The sequence below is a fragment of the Polypterus senegalus genome, chromosome 13 (genome assembly GCF_016835505.1).
Source record: "Polypterus senegalus isolate Bchr_013 chromosome 13, ASM1683550v1, whole genome shotgun sequence".
Classification (NCBI taxonomy): Eukaryota; Metazoa; Chordata; class Cladistia; order Polypteriformes; family Polypteridae; genus Polypterus; species Polypterus senegalus.
The window spans coordinates 106,502,585-106,517,149 of record NC_053166.1 but is presented as its reverse complement, the minus strand read 5'-3'; the positions used below and the strand labels follow the sequence as shown (position 1 = coordinate 106,517,149).

Sequence of the window (14,565 nt, the reverse complement as noted above, 5' to 3'; positions counted from 1 at the left end):
ATAGGAACCTCCCATAGATTATGCATTGTCATCTAGTAAAATATTCATGAATCTTATAGAACTAGGAAAATGGCTCTTACAGCTGCTTTCATTACTGCAGTAGGTAGATAACCATGCTAGTGGTACCTAGTTCCTTTGTCTTAAAGCTTTCCTACTACAATTGTCTGTGGTGTTAAGAAACATTCCTGGTATTTACTATGTACTACTTTTGTTTAGTATTCCCTTTATCTTTTTTCAAATTATTAATAATCACAATGTGATTTCTTGACAACAGCTTTCATCAAAAATGCATCTAGTATTACAGATAGTTGATCTTTGAGTAATGCATTAAATATCTCAGTGAAGTGGTTTATAGCATGAAAGGATTAGCTTGATGTGTAAATCATTCCTGTTGTTAGATCAGCACAATGCAACAGTATAATATGAAAAAAATGTTTAAATGTATGTTAAAACATTAAAACATTCTAAATGGATTCATCAGAGATAGAGAATGATTACTCTTAAGTAATTGTTCACGGTACATGATCTCAGCAAGCTTAGCTTAATGACCTAGCAGGCCTGTACAGCAGTTAATTGCCACCACGATCTGGAAGCCTCAGTACCTCAACAACTCTATACTCAGCGACCTTCCGAAGCTCAAACAACGTTACAAGACACAATGACAAAACCCATGATGCTCATGTTTTGTTTTTAACTTGATATGTAGTTTTGATTTTCAGCCACCTTTGTTCCCAGATGAATGAACATCTATCCATCCATCCATTATCCAACCCGCTATTACCTAACTACAGGGTCACGGGGGTCTGCTGTAGCCAATTCCACCCAACCCAGGGTGCAAGGCAGGAAACAAACCCCAGGTTGGGCGCCAGCCCACCGCAGTGAATGAACATAGACTGCAAAATTTCCTTATGAACTGGAAGAGCTTGGTCTTGGTTTGCAATCATCTGAACAAAGCCACATTTGTGTTGCAATTAACAAATAGCTTTCCTGAATGAACTTGTAGTTGTCACTCCTGGAAGAAATAAGTGCACCTCATATAAAGTTTAAAAAAATTGCCAGTGAAACTGGTTAATATCTTGAAATATCATGTCATTTGAAAGGTTAGCTGGGTTTCAGTAAGAGCAATGATAAAACCCAAAATTCAGGAATGCACATTAAAATTAAATCAAGGATAAATATTTGGACTGGCAAATACTACACAAGAATATGAGGGGCACTACATGGGGGGTGTCTTTGTTGGAGTAACATGAAAATCATCCCAGATGGAAGGCTATTAGTTTAGTGTCTCACTTTCAAACTGCTTCTATATTGTTTATGGTAAGCTTATATAAGTAGTTACGTTTAGCTTACAGAACAGGAGTAAAAGAGGTATAGTTTGTTAGCCATATGTTTGAGCTGCATAAACAAAGGCTGTCTTACAGATTCTTCTTTATAGCTACACTAATGAAATAATGAAATTAAATTGATATTTGGTGTATTACTGCCTCATTTAGGAAAAAAGTGCCAGTCCTTGTAATTGAACTTAAAAAAACTTTATTGAAAGGAAAACATTAAGATTCAGATCCAAATTGTACAAAATTGAATAGCATATGAGAATGATGACAGTGTTTACACTCAGCATTCTTATAAAGTCAAGACACCAAGGCACAACACCAATTGATGAAGTTGACACAGAATTTAACTGGCACACAGATACTTTTTTTCTCCAGAACATATCTACTTTCTATATATAAAATCCTAAGCCTAAAAGTGCAACGATTTTATGTGATATTTATATGTCATGCTTTAAATTAGGCTTATTTTAAAACCTACATATATATATTTGGTATTATTCTTTTCAGAAATTATCAAATTTATCGAACTTTAATGTGATGTTGTTAGATTTTCAGATTCTTATTCTGTTTTTAAATTATAAACTAAAAAAAATCAAGAACTCCCATCCCGTGAGACGAGACTTTGTGCCAACAGATTTAACCATGCCTGGGGCCGGAAATAAAAGACAAAGAGTAGATGACAAAAATAGCTGCTGTACAGGCTTTTACATGTTCGAAGCGCCACGCGAGATGCAGATCATGTGGCACAGCAGCAGCAGCAAGCCAACACCTGACAGAGCAAAGAGGAGGTAAAAAAAAAACTGTTTGTTTCCCATTGTATCACCATTTAAGAGGGGGTTTCGGAGGAGTGAGCGCGTCTCCTTGGGGTGCGTTCAGCACCCCTCTTCACAACACGAGCGGCAAGAGGGGTTGGCAAGCGAAGCGAGCAGGATGTAAGCCCCCTAGTACATTATAACACATTATAACACATACTGTCATAGAAAGGCAAATAGTATTATTAAAGACCTAAGCAATTCTGCACAGGCAGGGCAGTATAATACCATTAACACTCATACAACTAGATTCAAGTACAGATTTTATTCAAAGGTCATAAGTCTACTCAAAGGTAGCATGGAACAATTTCATGAGGGATTCTTGTTTGCATCATCTAAGATTATGTTTAATACATAGTGTTGAATTCAATATATTTTCTTTGTACTGCACTACTGTCAATCATCCCTAGAAAACATGTAAATAAGAATTTCAGTGTTTTATGTACATATTGTATGCCTGTCAATACACTAGAACTTTATCACAACATTTTGTTTTTTAACCCAGTTAAATTCATGGACTCAGTTAAACCAAGACATACACATTTTTGTATCTGTTAATTGGGAGTAGACTCACACCTGGTGGCATGGATCGTGGACTATCTTACAGACAGACCTCAATATGTGCGTGTTGGGAACTGCAGGTCTGACATTGTGGTCAGCAACACAGGAGCGCCGCAGGGGACTGTACTTTCTCCGGTCCTGTTCAATCTATATACATCAGACTTCCAATATGACTTGGAGTCCTGCCACGTGCAAAAGTTCGCTGATGACACTGCTATTGTGGGCTGCATCAGAAGTGGGCAGGAGGAGGAGTACAGGAAGCTAATCAAAGACTTTGTTAAATGGTGCGACTCAAACCACTTACACCTTAACACCAGCAAGACCAAGGAACTGGTGGTGGATTTTAGGAGGCCCAGGCCCCTCATGGACCCTGTGGTCATCAGAGGTTACTGTGTGCAGAGGGTGCAGACCTATAAATATCTGTAAGTGCTGCTGGATGACAAATTGGACTGGACTGCCAATACTGATTCTCTGTGTAAGAAAGGTCAGAGCCGACTATACTTTTTTAGAAGGTTGGCGTCCTTCAACATCTGCAATAAGATGCTGCAGATGTTCTACCAGACGGTTGTGGCAAGTGCCGTCTTCTACGCAGTGGTGTGCTGGGGAGGCAGCATAAAGATGAAAGACGCCTCACGCCAGGACAAACTTGTTAAGAAGGCAGGTTCTATTGTAGGAGTAAAGTTGGACAGTTTAACATCTGTGGCAGAGCAACGGGCATTAAGCAAACTCCTGTCAATCATGAAGAATCCACTGCATCCACTGAACAGTGTCATCTCCAGACAGAGGAGTAGCTTCAGTGACAGACTTTTGTCACTGTCTTGCTCCACTGACAGACTGAGGAGATCGTTCCTCCCCCACACTATGTGACTCTTCAATTCCACCGGGGGAATAAATGCTAACATTACTCAAAGTTATTGTTTGCTTTTACATGCATTTTTATTACTCTTCAATTTAATAGTTTTTTGTATCAGTATACTGCTGCTGGATTATGTGAATTTCCCCTTGGGATTAATAAAGTATCTAGTTTCTCTGTCTTTATTCTCAGATTGATTTTAATGATAAACATTAGTGAGTGTAGCTGATTGGTTGTCATTATCTGTTTTGACCTCCCATGACCTTTCTTGCTTTGTAATTTAATTGTAATAATTTTTCTTCAGATTCAAAGCATGATATTTAGTATAAAAAATGAAGTGCATTTAAATCAGTCATGTTGCACTCAGCGGGAGGCAAACAGTTTGTCAGTGAGACATACTACTATACCCACACCTTTAACTAATATAAAGTATATATAAATTAATGTAAATGTATATATGATGTAATGTAATTCCTCACATCAGACTAATCATTTCGATAAGTTAATGTGACTAGTTTATTCAATATGCATGTGGCGGAAAAGAGGGACAAAAATGGAAGACCCAGAAGAAACCAATGCAAAACAGAACAATATGCAAGTTCCATGTGTGCATTAATATGACATAGAAATTAGCCCATGTTCATGGAGCGAGGGAGCAGTAATTCAAATCTCTGCACCACCATGTTGGCTGGAATAAAATCTGAACTATGAAATAGTTTATGTGTATCAAAACAAAGCAGGAATTAATGAGTAGTATTTGTAGCTGTGTAGACATGGTATGTTATGTACATGCTGGCATTACATTATTCCATGGAAATACATTCTGTTTGCTAACTTTATTCTTTATGTCAATGCAGTTGGTTCACTCACAAAGCATTAACTGCCTTGGGTGTCATTTTCCTTCTCCTTGCTTTTCTCTATGGATCAATGGCTTTTGGTTAACACTAGATTTACCAGAGTCTACAAAAAAACTCGTAGATCCAGCCCACCTTAAAACCGTTTGCACCTCTCTGCCAGTGAATTTTGTCTTCTAAATGTGCCAAATAAGACGAGCAGCAAGCAGCCGGCTATTCCATCCCCCACCGTCACAGAATGCTCACTAAGTTTTCCCAGCTCATTCCTTGTTTGATTATCTGGGAGTGACTGAACTGCTGGATTCTTAAACTGGAAATAATAGATTGTTATTTGGAACACATGCATTTCATGTGTGTTCCATTTCTGCAGTAATCTGTGTAAACACATTGTTAAAACAGAAACTTTTTCATATTTTAGTAATAAATGTTGCAAAATGTAGGCATAAACTATAGAATGTGTGACGCCTGAAGTCCAAAGATAAAATAAACACTTTCACAAAAGGTTCAAGAATGATTCAACTGCTTCTGTGGTGTAGCGTTAAGATTTGCTGTCTCAGATTGCAGTAGGCCTACTGTGCCTCAGAGACCTGAGTTTGCTTCCCTGCTGAGGCAAAAGTGTTATTTTTTTTTCTTTTTAACCTTTGCCGCTCTGCCTGCCTGCCTGCCTACCTGCAAGTGTCTGCTTTCTGCGTGCTGGGATGTTTTTTTTTTCTCTTAAGTAAATCATTAAGTTTAAAATGTCGATCGCAGTTATTTCTGCTGATTAATTCATGCTTTCATTAATTATAGCTAATACTGTTATCAAGTGGTCACTATTTTTGCCCGTTGTATACAATCTACAGTATCTAGCATCTTTCACATCTATCTCCACTCTTACTCCCCGCTTGCCTGCGTGCAGCGTGTGTTGATTGATATATGATTTAATGTATTTCTTTTTGATAATCCTCCGAGTTGTAAAATACATATGCATTATATATAAAATGAAACTACTATATAGCTAATACTGTTATGTATCTGTCTAGCGCCTTTCCTATCTATCCATTTATCTAGTGCCTTTCACATGTGAATGTACTCTCACTGCCTGCTTGCCTTTCTGCAGCACCTGTCATATGCCTTTCACATCTATCTATCTATATATATATCTATCTATCAACTTATGTCTGTGCATTATTCAGTGATCTGTCTAACAGTGTGTGTCTTACAGAACTTAAAAATAAGAACAGTTATAAGGACACTTGTTCATGTTAATTGCAGCCTCAATTGTTAAAAAAATATTTTAAAAGGAGCATCCTACATGAAAATATAACAATCTCATTCTCTGACAGTGCATACCAATTTGTAAATTTTATGTCCGTTTTAGGTTAAAAATGAAAAAAAAAAATAACACTTTCGTCAGAGTGGGGTATCAAGCTCAGGTCTCTCTCTTAGTGCTACGCCACAGAAACTATTGCATTGTTCTTGATCCTTTTTTGAAAGTATTTATTTGATCTTTGGAAATCAGGCTTCACACACTCTATAGTTTATGCCTACATTTTGTAACATTTATTACTAAAATATGAAAAAGTTTCTGTTTTAACAATGTGCTTACACAGATTACTGCAGAAATGGAACACCCATGAAATGCATGTGTTCCAAATAACAATCTATTATTTCCACTCTAAGACTCCAGCAGTTCAGTCACTCCCAGATAATCAAACAAGGCATGAGCTGGGAAAACTTATTGAACGTTCTGTGACGGTTGGGGATGGATGCTGGTGGAGAGGTGCGAATGGTTTTAAGGTGGGCCAGATCTACGAGTTTTTTCGTAGACTCTGGTAATTCTAGTATTAAAGCATAGTAGACACAGCTCTTTTTCTGTGTTTTCTGACCCACAGCCAAATAGAATTTGCTCTGTCCCGTTGACCTGTTCAGTTGGCTGTCTGTCTAAGCATTAGCTGCTCTGTGTTTTTTGTTCATTCTGCCTGCTACTGTCCATGGACTAACAGTTGTTAACAGTTGTTTTTTTTTTTTGTAGACTGGATATCATTCAGACAGTTCAATGAAAAAAAATTAATAACTCTTCTTCTGACCCAGCATATGGGTGTGTGATATGATTTTTATTCTTATTTTATTGTTTCAGAATTATCTGAATTGTTTTTGTCAATTTCAATGTCATTTTTATTAAAGCAGCGTCTTATAATCTTGGAATGGGTTTCATTCACTGTTGTCACCATTTGTGAGCTGTTCAAATGGCGCCACGGTGATGATTTTTGTAGCAATAGCATCGATTGCTAATCACATATTTGAATATTTGACATATTTAGTACGTTTGACATCATCATGTTATCTCTGCTTAGGGTGGTGGGGCAAGAATGCATGCAAATGTGTAGTTTGATAACCATATTTTTTTTTTCTTGAATAATTTTAGCTTTAGGAAACATTTTGTTTTAGGAGACCAGAGTTTTTTTATTTAGATTTTTTGGATTATGCTTGTTGTTTGGGTGCTTGTTTTTTTCTAACCATTTCTCCATATCCGTTCAACAATTTTTCTGTGTCTTTCATTTAAAAGTAAATCAATTTCTTAGTGTTTCTTTAACACTGTTTGAAATGTCGGCTGTCCTAATTACATCAATATTAAGAACTTTCTGGTTGGTAAGAAGTGGCCAGGGGTAAGGCAACCACCATAAAACCCCACATAAGGGCTTAAGGAAAGAGATGAAGCCAACAGACAGAAGGGGAGATCCTGTTCATGTCAATTTGTAAATGCAGGGATAACAATATGGAAGTCCACCCTGTGTATATGCTAGGTGTTCTGGAAAGGATAGAGACACTTGTGCAACAGAGAGAGAGATATGACCTGGGCCAAAGAAAAAGAAATGGCTCATCAGTGAGGCCAGGGAAAAAAAATCTATAGGTTGGAGGTTTCTCTGCCTGATTTTTGACAGCACCATACCACTACTTTGGGAAGCTTATGGATGATATGCCTCTTCTAGAATGAAGTTAAGGAAAATATTCAGGTGGCCCATGTTCTCCAACCCACGTGGAAGGGACAGCATAGAGTTATTCCTTGTAGAGAAAGAGCAGTCAAGCTGCAGATTAAAATACTCAGACCCTAAAGCATGCAATGATAACAAAATCTCTTCAAACAGTACTAGCTTGGTGTCCACGAAGTAAAAGTAGGGTAATCCCTAGAGCAATTTTGGAGCATGACCATAATAGTTTAAAGCGGCTCCACAGACAAAGGACTATGGAATTTAAAACTGAGAGGGTAACTGAAGAAAGAAAATGTTTAGCTGGCAATTTTTTTTTTGGGTTGCAGTTATGATGTCATCAAGTATCACCTTTTAGAAGGTTGCCTGCTGTAACACCATACATGGCTATGTGGTGTGGCCTGCACATATTCTGTCTTGGAAGCATAGTCACATGGTCTTGGTGGCCATCACAGATTTGGGGAAGCTATATTATTTATAATTATCTGAACTTATTGAAAATGAAGGAGACACTTGTCAGCCATAGAATATTAGCTTTTTAAATTTAATTTAAAGAAGAGACTTTTCCTGTCTATTGACTTCAAATTAATTTTGCCATTCTGTTTGCTTGCTGATGTTTAGGCATTTGGTACAATAACTTCTGCAATTTTAAGACCCTTTTATTCCCTATACAATTTATCTCTGCCACATAAAAACATGGTCTTGATTAAAAAAAAAAATCTAAAAATCTTGGAATTGATCCAAACCTTGAATAAATAATCACAGAGAGTGGTAGGTTAGTTGTTTGGTCTGTTTATTTAGTCATAATATAGCATAGCATCAGCCATGCTCTTTATTTAAGTATTACATAAGTATCCAACAGCACTACTGCTGTGTTTACAATACAGAAACAGAGAAAAACATAAGCACATGAAAATGAGTTGACACTGGAAGGTTACCTTTTATATAACAAAAGTCATATCCATATCATTATTGTACTTTGTAGTTCAGGACTGTCTCATTTTGTCACAGTCAGAAATGTATAACATAAACTTAACTACATAAACAAAATTTTAGCAGCGGTAACTTTGCCAAAAAAACAGGACAAAGAAAATACAACCTAACATGTTAAAATCCACAAAATATCAAATTTATAATTTTATCTAATTGATTTTCAAATATTATGGTAATTATATACAGTACATCATAGACATACATTTCCTGTTCTGCATTTGGCTCAAACAATTTTTCTTCTAACATATTTGTATTTTCCCTTCAAATTGTGCCCAGTAATATTTCAGTTTGAATTGCAGAGAGGATAGTGGCAATGCACTTAGGACATGTTAGATGTAGTGCATAATAGTACGCCATAAGGTACAGGATACCTTCCTGCAACATTTCTTGAGGGAAAGTTGTCACCGGCTCACTTCCAATAGCCAGCATGCAGTTATCTTGGTCCACAATAAGGACTGTGCTAATCAGTGGTCAGTCTTTGCTGTAGAAAGGCATCAGGATTCTCGGAGGTCTTTAAGACAAACAAAAACCAAGAAAACAGGTTGAATTTTTTCTATCATCTGTAGTCCTATACATATTTATTATACATTTACCTATTTATAATACTTAATGTGCTAATTTTAACAGAAGCAGTTATACACAGCTTGTAATTGAAATTGCAAAGAAATCACTAAAAATTGAAGACTGTTATATTCTGTTAAGCCCTTTTAATCAAACTGTTTAATGTAGAATGTTGTTCCTGTAGCTAGCATTAAAAACAACCCTGAAAACTGCTGCCAGTCACAGATGGATAGAATTGCAGTAACTGTCTTTATTTTTCCTTTAAACAATGTAAAAATCCAAAGTTTTACCTTAAGGCCATGAACTAACGCCTCATGTTTTGTTTCCCAGCTTTTTTCGGGGTAGAGAAAGTGAAAGAAACATGGATGGCAGAGCTCTAAACATGGCGATGGCATTTTTCACTAATGAATAAAAAAAAAAAAAATCTTATTAAATTTCTTTTGCATTATGTTCTAATATAACTCAAACATTCTCCTTTTAATGAAAACAATGATTTATAACAAAAATTATTTGATGTCTGGTATTATTTTTACCTACTAATATGCTAGAACATGAACAAACAATTGAAATGAACCTTACATAGATCATATTTAAAGTTTTAAGTATTCTTTAAAATATTCCTTCATTATTTATACCTAATAAAGGATAGTGTCGGTCAGTTTATTATTCTGTTGTGTCTTAAAAAGATGCTAGACAAAACTATTTACAATGCTAATAAATGGCTTTTTAAAAACATAATTAAAGGGAAAAATTTCAGAACAACACAGTACAACTTTCTAATACAATGGAGAAAAGGGAACCTGGAATTCACAAATCAACAGTTACTGGCAAAGACAGCAGCAATAATATTTTGCATTAAAATTTCTCAAAGTTTGGCTTACTATAATATAGATTTGGTCTTTATGGAAAAAATGGCATTAAAAAGTGCAACCCTTTGCATCAACTTTAAACAACTTCAATTTGATTTTCATTTAGGCCTGTCATGCTGTAATACTGAGTAAAGTGCATAACTAACTATAAAATGAGTTTGAATAAAATATGCATGACAACATTTACCCTCATTGTGCATATTGTGGACGCTTCAGGATCTTCTTCATTACTCCATACAGCTGTGCTTTTCCATAAAAACTGGTCCATCTGCTCTTAACTTCTGTGATGTAGTTAAGATGTTTCCAACTAAGAATACAATGCATTTGATCCATTACCTATAAAATAAGTACACTCTAAGTCAGCACATATTTTGTTTTAAGAAACCATTTTCAAAAATATTTCAGTCAAATGTCTGTGTTTTATGTACTTACATGATCCAGTTCTTTAAAGCCTGGGTAAGCCTCCCACATAATCTATAAATGACCTCTGTGCATTAAATTCATGATCATGGAGCTGGGTAACTAAAATGTATTTGGCTTTGGCTTCTTGTAAAGATTCTGTAGTGTTTTGTAGTGTCAACAGCTGCAAAAACATATAAATGAATAATCAAATCAGTTGTGTTTTCTAAACAGTCTGAACTAAGATGGGATACGACCATCTCTATTGTGCACTTACCAGATGGTTCACATTCTCTCTGCTGTAACTTCTTGAAGCAATAGCATTCCCCAAAGATGCAGTGGAATCGGCCTCGTCTGAATTCTCGATTTCAGCAGCATCAGGCTTGTTAGTGGTGACGCCGAGACATCGCTTTATTTATTTGAGGCATACAGCCCTGTCGCTTCTGTGGTGTGTGGATATTCTGTAGCCTTTTCAGGAATTGTTTAAACACAGGTTCCTGTAATGAGATTACACCCTTTTAAAAAGTGTGCAAGTGAATACAAGGTGTGACTGCTCAGTCTAAATCCCCAATAAGAAACTAGTTACTTACACTCACCCATGAATTTTGATCTTCAGCTGCACATAGCTTTGGATAATACTTGACTATATGTTTTGCCATTAAAGAAACCTCATGTTTGGAGGTATATTTGTCTTCCTTTGTTGTTGTCCTCAGCATGGGCACATGTTGGTCACTGTATTTCTAAATAATCTACAGCGCAGATCCTTTGAAAGAATACAATGCTCCTCTTTTCCTATGCGCTGCAGTGTTTTCTGACCTGCTCCAACTCACTGTCACTATGAAGGATGTATTCAGGGCTTGGTAGTTGAATGATTTTAGAGGGGCTGGCTTCTCTTAAAAGTTTTCTAGAACATCCTTGCTCACTGGATTGAGGGGTAGGTGAAAGACTGGCATTTTGTAAAGTATTGCATTCAGAAGAGGAGGGATATGTGCAGCTGTCTTGAAAGTTATCTTGCTGCACAGAAAACTGCAGCTCCTGTTAAAAACAATACAGGAAAAGGGCATTGAAAATAGTCAGCAGTTATCAATAAACTGTTTATGAATTATGAAATTTGATAAAGTCTGACATAAGTGGAAATATTTACTTTTATTTAACGTAAATGAAATTAGTAATCAAAGACAGCATTGCTCAAATATCTGACCGCTTATATTTTCATTATTAAAATTTTTAGGTAACTAAAAACAAGATAGTAGTCATCATCTTTACTTCCTGATAAAACACAGAAACAATATGTGCTCAGTTATCTATTGATATGGAGTATTTTCACAGTATGTTGTATTGAACTAAATAAGTGCTACATGAGTACTGCGAAATTCTTACTTGTGTGTGCTAATTAACATGTAACACGCTATCATTTTCTGGCGCCATGATCACGTTTATCAAAACATTTGTAAATTAATATAGACTTTGTATTAATGACAAACATACATAAATATGTGTTCATACAAAGATTCACATGGTGAGGTGAGCATGTTGGGGCAACAGCCTTGATGGATGCATGAGCTGTCCTGTGATCAGGTGTGACATTTCAAACTGCTTTTATTGAATTATGGAAAATTTGAATTGAGAAGGACCAAGCCCAAGTTACTACTCTTCAAATTTCCACATTTATAAATATATATTTATGTTGTCATCACTTTCATATCATAAATGTCCTCCTTTTCCCTATTATCATTTATATTTCTCCCCAGCTTGATCTCAGATATCATCAGGACATGGACACTTCTGACATAAAAGTTGCTACAGAAGCCTTTAATCTCAACAAAAAGAAAATAGCAAAAGTGATAACTACATTGTTTGCTCAACAATATTTCTTAAAAAATAAATAAATAAATAAATGCTGACCATGAGGTTTTCTCCAAAGGAAATGTTCAGATCTTCACATGAAAGAGTCCCTAGAAGATCTTCTGTAACATTTGCAACTTGAAAGCAACAGAGAAGACCAGTAATTCACTCATATTTGGACGTCATCTGCACAATTCCCGGCAGTTATTTCCAACTCAGGTTTTAGGCTTTAAGTGCTAAATTTACAATTTTTTATAAGTTTAAGAGTTTCTTGAAAGATGATACAAGTGCAAATCATGATACCTTTTTATAAATGTACATTTTGTTTCCTTTCTGAACTAGTATATCATGCTGAGGTTTTAGGCATGTAGAGATATCCTACAGGGGTGTATTTATTGTGTTGCCTGATCAAGGACACGATACACACGACTTACTAACTTAATTTGTGAGTGAAAATTAGCAGGGTGTTAACATTTCACTCGGACTCGAGCCTTCACCTGTGCCATTAAAGTAATAAAGCGCACCGTCTCACTCAGGGCTTACTCTAGAAAAAAAAAAAAATATATATATATATATATATAAATATATATATATATATATATACTGTATATATATATATGACGCGCTCATGTATGGCATTGATATCGAAGTTAAGGGGGATGGGCGCTCTCATTGCAGTTTAAAGTGCAGCGATCTTTTTATATTCCAGCAATGAGCTTACAATTGTGGATACCTCAAAATTGATCATAATTTTAAAATATTGGCCTTTAAATTTTAAAGTTTTTCTTTAAAGGTATCTCAAATAGAAACAACTTGGGTCGTGTTCGCTTTTACTACCGGTAATAACTTGACGCGCGTGCAATGCAGTTAGAACTCGGCACATTTTTAAAAGATACATTTCAATTTATTTTTAAGCAAGCGGAAGTCTGTATCAGAACGTCTTTAACAACTTTTTTAATAAATCACTTTAACAAACAAGTCAACGGCATTTAACTAACATTTATTACATAATAACTCTCTGTATATATAAAATCTAACAATGATGGCGCTCGATAAAAAGTCTGGTGTTATAACATAAACACCTGCATTTATTTTTTAAATTTTATGTAATGGTTACACGAAACTGGCTTGCCCCACTACTTCTGTTTTGTGTCGTAAGGATTATAGGTATCAACGTGGACAGGTGAATTCTTGTGGATTCATAAAATCAGAATGCACTGCAGCAACAGTAAATGTCATTTAGAAACTTACCTTTTAATATTTCCAGTGTGACTTTATCAAGTGAATCCATTGGTTTATATGCGTAAATATGTTACTTATAAGCTGCGAAGAGCAAAGCAGTATTGTAGCTATCTACGTAACGTTGTTAATAACCTTACAGTGATAACGTTTCAAAATGTAACATCTGATGCGCGGGAAAGCTAAGGACGCTTCACAAGTTCACAGGGAAATTGAGGGAACGCCTTTACGCATGCTCAAAGAAAGGTATGTTCCATTACAAGACAAAGAAGGAGTCAAAAACAGCGCTGGATATTATATTTGGAAAAAAAAAACGTATTTGAAAAAAACCCAAAAACAATTGGACACTGCAAGGAAACTAATTATACCGTTAGCTTTTTATTTACTCAACAATGTCACTGACGTAAATTATTTTTTTTCCTAAAATAATGGAACGATCCTGAACAGCTACAGTCGCTCAGCACACGCACACGTGGTTTTTCTTGTTTAAAACACCAAGATGGTTTGCCGTTGTTTTATTTGCTGCTCGTTTGTGGCTTTGAGTTTAAAACGACCTTTGAGCCATATCAGCACTACACATTATATTGTTTGGAGTTTCAAGTTCATGATGCTGTGTCTTTGATAGAGATGTTTTGTCATTTGAACTTAAAATCCCAAACCTGGATAAATTCACCCGTTTTATTGAAGCTATGAAGCTGGTTAATTTTAATTCCAGTGAGACTATATGACTGAAAAACAAAATATATATACTTGTTAAGTACTACCGAGGGGATGTCATTGAACTATATAAAACTTTTAAAGATTCCTATATTCAAGAACTTTTCTTTTTATGTTAATAAATTCAAGCAACACTGTTTGGATTAAGCCATTTATTTGACACAGTGAAAAAACTCAAACTACTAGACACATGTTTTATACAAGGGTCATTTATTTTAAAATGTGAAAACTATTTTGATTTGAAGAAATATGTTACTATTTGAATATAATAAAGTACTACCCTTTGCAGGGAATGCAGCTGTTAAATCATACTGTACTAGTTACAGAGAAAGGCCACTAAATTAGGCAAGTGTTAATCTGAAATGTCGTAGTTGTTAACAAAATCAAGGTTGTATTCTAAAACCTTTCTGGAATAAAAAGTGTTTAATTTAAGTCTCTGGGTTGTGTCTTACTCATATCTTAAAACGAGACAAACCTAGAAAGTTTCGGTTCTTGAAATAAGAATACATGTCCTGCTATGCTTATCGCTGTGGTTGATAACAGGCTTTTCTCTCACAGT

At 35.6% G+C, this 14,565-nt stretch overlaps 1 long non-coding RNA gene across 2 annotated transcripts; it reads right to left on the bottom strand.

The window, feature by feature from the left end:
- Positions 1–10,263: 10,263 nt before the first annotated feature.
- LOC120543140 lies at positions 10,264–13,459 on the bottom strand. 2 transcript variants are annotated; one of them, XR_005636296.1, is made up of 4 exons: positions 13,302–13,459; positions 10,802–11,240; positions 10,483–10,720; positions 10,264–10,389 (listed from the first exon to the last, which is right to left on the bottom strand). It is a non-coding gene; the product is annotated as an uncharacterized LOC120543140 (long non-coding RNA). The 2 variants fall into 2 exon arrangements; XR_005636297.1 differs by having other exon boundaries at positions 10,483–10,702.
- Between the last annotated feature and the right edge of the window lie 1,106 nt (positions 13,460–14,565).